The sequence below is a fragment of the Astatotilapia calliptera genome, chromosome 23 (genome assembly GCF_964374335.1).
Source record: "Astatotilapia calliptera chromosome 23, fAstCal68.1, whole genome shotgun sequence".
NCBI lineage: Eukaryota > Metazoa > Chordata > Actinopteri > Cichliformes > Cichlidae > Astatotilapia > Astatotilapia calliptera.
Window position 1 is genome coordinate 31555148 of NC_137443.1, and position 5529 is coordinate 31560676.

The 5529-nt window shown below is 37.5% G+C and overlaps 1 long non-coding RNA gene across 1 annotated transcript; it reads left to right on the forward strand.

Moving 5' to 3' along the window:
* The first annotated feature begins 1726 nt into the window (after positions 1-1726).
* Positions 1727-5529, forward strand: LOC145424406 (uncharacterized). The gene is made up of 4 exons (XR_013905475.1): positions 1727-2708; positions 3416-3573; positions 4000-4057; positions 5008-5529. It is a non-coding gene; the product is annotated as an uncharacterized LOC145424406 (long non-coding RNA).

A 5529-nucleotide genomic window follows, 5' to 3' on the forward strand; every position in this document is an offset into this window, starting at 1 on the left:
ACTCATTTGACAGGAGCGAAAATACCTCAAATGTCATTCTTTTAGTCTGAAATTGGATGAGTTTTCCAGAAGTGATCCAAAGCTCACAAAACCAAAAGTATTTTACATTTTTATACTGATATACATATATCTATTCAGATGGATTTCATGTGCCATGTCTCAGTGTAGTTTTTATGGCACAGTGATGTCAAAGTTCAAGGGGGACCTTGACACTGTCACGAGAACTGTCTGTGTTCTCACCACACGGTCATGGTCACCTGCTGATCTTTGAACGGTCCTTGGAGAATCTCAAAACAGTGAATTAGAACCACAGCATAGCTTTGGTAATGCAAGCTGCACATACGGAACAGAGGTTATACAGAGGTCAGAGAATGAATGAGTACAGTGCATTGGCACCTGCAATGCAACAAATAATGTAAAAATAAAAAAATCGAAATCAGTTATTGTGAGCTATAAATATTATAAAGGCATCTGAGCTGCCATTAGCTTAGATGTAAAGTTATTAATCTATTAATTGATGTTTGACAGGCAATTTACACCTTTTAAATCAGTAGTTTAACATTCAGTATGGACATTTATTTCCATACTTTAAATATATTAATTAATTTTATTGATTAATGTCTTTAATAGGGTCAAAACTGACTGCAAAGGCATGAAATATAAACAGTATGTAAGGGTAAACGCATTACCTTACCAGAAACTGGAGTCTAAAATAATTTTAATGATGTTTTTAACTACATGCCAACATCAATATTAATGTTTTATAAGCTGAATAAGTCCAAGTCCAGCTTGTGCCAGAAAACTAAATGATGATGGCTTTAAAGAAACATAGACAACATACATTTCCCCCTTGGTATTCTAGCTAATATACTGTATACCCATACTAAAGTAATTTTGCTTCATTTATTACCTTTGATCTTCAAGAAATGCCCTTCAGTGTCAGGACAGCTGCCAAAATAGACTTGAACGCTGCCTGTTCTGTTAAAAGAATCCAGGCCACCAAGCTATGTAATGTGCACTTCTCATGCGATTATTGCCGGGCATCTTAGGTGTGCACACACTGTTACATCTGTTTATGGATTCCAAACTGGATTTGATTTGGTAATGAAACCCACAAAGAGGTGTCATCAGGCTATAATTCGCTGTAGAGGAAGATCCCTCATTACTAAGCTCAAGGTTGTGGCCTTCAGTGATGCTACAACTGCTGTGCTGTTTATAAATGAAGTAATGTGTATATGTATGAAGTGCATATGTTGCACCCTCAGAGAGACATGACTCCATTCTCCTTTTTTTTGCAACTTTATTCTCCTCAGTTCAGGTTTGGAGTTTACAGGCAGCATAGCATATAATCAGCAAAACATCGCTCCCACATCTCAGACACTGTTTGTTTTTCTGCGCTTACTGATGACATCACACGTCTAACCTCTGACCTCCTGGAGCTAGTAAACTACAAAAATTGACTAGAAATGTGTCCAAAAACAAAACACAATTAAATAAGAATAGTCTTTAAAGATTTTCCCAACGATTCAGAAAAATGTAAGTTTTATAACTACTTTTAGAGCACAACACATACTAATTCACTAATGCCCAGTGTGGGTGCACATGTGTGAGTGGGTGTAGAAAGTCAGTGAAAAGGAATGTTGATTCATTTCTTTTTTGCTCCGTGGTATTAAATCTGTCAGAGGCAAACTGAAAAACGTTGTAGAAATATGTCTCAGCTCTCAGCAGCCCTCCCTTTCATGCCTGTCCAATCGCTGTCAGGGAACAAGACTTGTTGCCACTCTGTCTTTTGTGCTTTTCATTAAAGTTACGGTGTAAACGTTAGCTTATATTGGAGTAAAGCTGTTACGGTTTAAACGATGTTAGCACAGAAATATTAGCTTCTGTCATGACTGATGAAGTTACTAGTTAATAAAGTTTCCAGTAAAGTGTTTAATCGCAGCCACAGACTGACAGCAAATATCTCGATTAGCTTCAGTGCATCTATAATAAATATGTGCAAGTTTCAGTGCTTCGTTTAAACTGTATGATACTTATACTGACCCAGGGTCAGTGTAAAATACAATCCTAGCTGTGTGAACAAAGCCTGGCTCCTTTAATCCTGCATGACAAACCTCAGGATGCAGGTTATTATTACTCTTTCCTGCTGGCACACCTGTCACACCTGAGAGTCAGCTAGAAACTTACAGTGACGTGGACATCATGCAAAGACTGCCAGACTCTGTAATACTGCAAATGATCAGTGACTCAGGTTATCACTAAACTTTAAACGGCACCTCTGTGTCTCTGTGTGCTGAACATCTAGGATTGAGTCAGGCTGCATTGACTGTGGGACTTTAATGTGTTAAAAGCAGGTTGAAGACGGCTCAGAAACATTTGAAGATTAAAATTCAGCATTATGGCTGCTGGTGGTTTGTAAAGCCTCTACTCAGCTGTATTTTTGTTACTAACTTATGTTTGTTTCATTTCATTCATTCTCCACATGATGTTCATTTACAGAAATGTTTCACAGGAACTGATTTCTCCCAAAGGTTGAACTAGTGTGTTTCCATAGATTACCTCTGTATGAATGTACTTCTTAAATGAAGGCAAGTGTTTGTCCTTTTTTGTTCCTCAGGTACAGTACGTGATATCAAGGGCAGGCGGTCAACACTGGGGAAGACAAGAAGCAGACGTACTTCCAAGAGGGAGCTGCAGTGAGGTCAGAGGTCAGAATCTGAAACGGCTCAGGTTTATATTTTAGAGGTTATAAAAAATCAAAATGTATTTATAAAGAAACCTTTAAATAATGGTCATAATTATGATTATTATAAGAAATATCAAACATTTAAGTGGATTTTCTGTTACACATATTGCTGGCAGCCTGTCTTTGTCCTGTATCAGCTGGGATAGGCTTCATCCTCCCACAACCCTGAATTGGATACATTGTATTCCAATTATGTAATCTGATCATTTACAAACTCAAGGTATCTAATCAAAATGTAAGTAATAATTATAAAATGGGAAAGCAGAAATAAGTGTGACATAAATGTAAATGTGTGAGCAGACATAGAGGACAGCTACATGTAGTCTGAAAAACCTTTGTTGTCAAGTTTGCAGGTATATCAGCACGAGACATTCTTACATAGAAGAGACATTAAAGTCTCTAACTCAGTGAAGCATTATTGGTCCCATCTGTTTGGATAAATATAGTAAGTTGATGTATGTCCATTTATTGACACATTTTCTTAAGTGCTTATCCAGTTCAGGATCACAGTGGAGCTGCAGCTGGATATGTTCACTAAATAAACCTTACAAAAGTTAACAATAAACCTGTATCTCTGTTCGTTGTTGTCCACAGGATGAGAAAATCAAGCTGGAAGACTGTGGAACATGTTAATAAATGTTTGTGTGTTTATGCCTGTGTCTTTCACAGGAGGCGCTGGAAGGTTTCCCTAATAGTTCCTGGTGAATCAAAGCAGAACCATAAAGATTGCTGGACTGCATGATGGCCTTACCCCTGAGCAGTCATCCTGTTAAAGGAGGAACCAGTTAGAAGCTGTTTTCAACGTAGCTGAGCAGATTTCATCTCAAGTAAGAAATTAACTGTTTGTTCGTTTGTTCTGCCACTTAAAGAGCATTTAAGGACGTCGTTTGAGTGTCCAGTTGAATTAATTCTACTGGCTCTCATGGTCATTTGTGATTATAGACATATTTTTCATGTTTATCCAGCTATTTAGTAAATTCTATCTATTTAGTAATATCAGTCAGCTATAAAATGTAATATAAATATAAAAATATCTAAATATCTCCTGTCCTTTATGTTTTAATGATGTAAGTCTGTTATCGTGTTACATTAGCATTCCTCACATATCAATGAGATGCTGTACAGTACAATCCTACTGACACAGCAGAGGGATAACGACGGCTATTCAACATCGTTGCACGACACATTCGAGCTGCATGACGCAGACAAAGTGACTAAATCATCTTTTTTGTGGTTTATTGTCTTCAAACCAGCAGACAAAGCTGATTGCAGAAGATGTCGGAGAAGAACTTCAGGCCGTGGACTGAAAAGGTATTTTTTTTCTTGTTATCAAAAGACATTTGGAGTGGCAGCTTCTACAACTGGTTGTGCTAAAGTAAAGCTTACAGTCTAAGAAACCACAGTGTTGATATTCAGCACAAAGAGAAAAGCTCACTTGTTTGAATTTATTTACAATCATAGTTTTATAAATTCTGACTGTAAACAGCTTTTACAGCTTTGATATTGTTTGACACTCAATATCAGGTGATAGGGTTTAATTTAAAGGTTTCTGTGTCCCAATGAGCCATTTACACTGACCAGTGTCAGTCTAACTGTAACACATTCATTATTTAGATTCAACAAAGAAATAACTGAATGTAAAAAATGGCAGCCCTCAGGCCAGGTTTATAGAGATATATGCATGCATTATGAAATTTATGTATCCCAGATAATTGTTATTCATCTAGTCATGGCAGACCCACCTCTTCCTCCCCAGTTAACTGCAACCCAAAAGAACTAGTGGGGCTATTTACACACTCACAACCAGTGTGGGGTAAAAAGAGCCACCAAAAAGCTGTCAGCCACAGATGTGCTAGAAGAGTTAGAAACTCTACTTATGGAGAAACTTTCTAAGTCTAACAGGGGACAGGTACTCCTGCCCAAATAACATGATATAACCCCACATACAGCCCAGCCATAAAGTGAACCAAGTCATTTAGTTAAAGACAGCATGGGACCAAATGCATGTAACCAGCCTGCACCAACCTGGCATTTCTTCCTCCTGAATTAAATGAATGAATGGATGAAAGTTAAATGACTACAAACCTAAAGCCACTAGTTCCCACACTGGAGCTCCCTGACACTGTGTGTTAACCGTATTTAGCTTGTATCAACAGTTGTAACAGGCTAAGCCACCCGAGACACTGCATTGAACGATTGTTTCTATCTTAATGATTTCAGCTGACTGGTTTCAGCTCAGATGTTCTGCTTTTTCCTTTCAGTAGATCAAAGCAGCTCGTGCTCCTTCTGCTTCCAATTTAGAAGAAGAAGAAGAAGAAGGCGAAGGCTTCAGCGAAGTGGCGTTCATGAACAGTCACGGTCACACACTGCATGTGGTTTTAAAAGCAACATGTCTGTTCACCACAACAATGGAGATGTGTAATATTAGTGCAGCTACGGTTTGTTTTTGAACATCAGTTCTGTTTTCTACTTTGATCACTTAGACCAAAAAAGTGTTGTTTTCAGATTCTTTCTTTTACATCTATAAAGCACCTGCTCATTTTTATTACAATTAGTTTCACATGAATGTTAGTGTTTCCTTTATGATCTTTTAATGCTTTCACTACACTGTACACGTCTACATTAGAGACATTTCTGTTTCCTGTTTCTGTTGACTCAGAGTTGTGAAATGTTCTTTTATTTGATACACAATATGAAGTTCATAATTTTCTTACAAATAAAACTCTAATGACAAACATGAGCAGCTGTGCTTATTTCTGAGACATGAGTTTTTGAATGTGTTC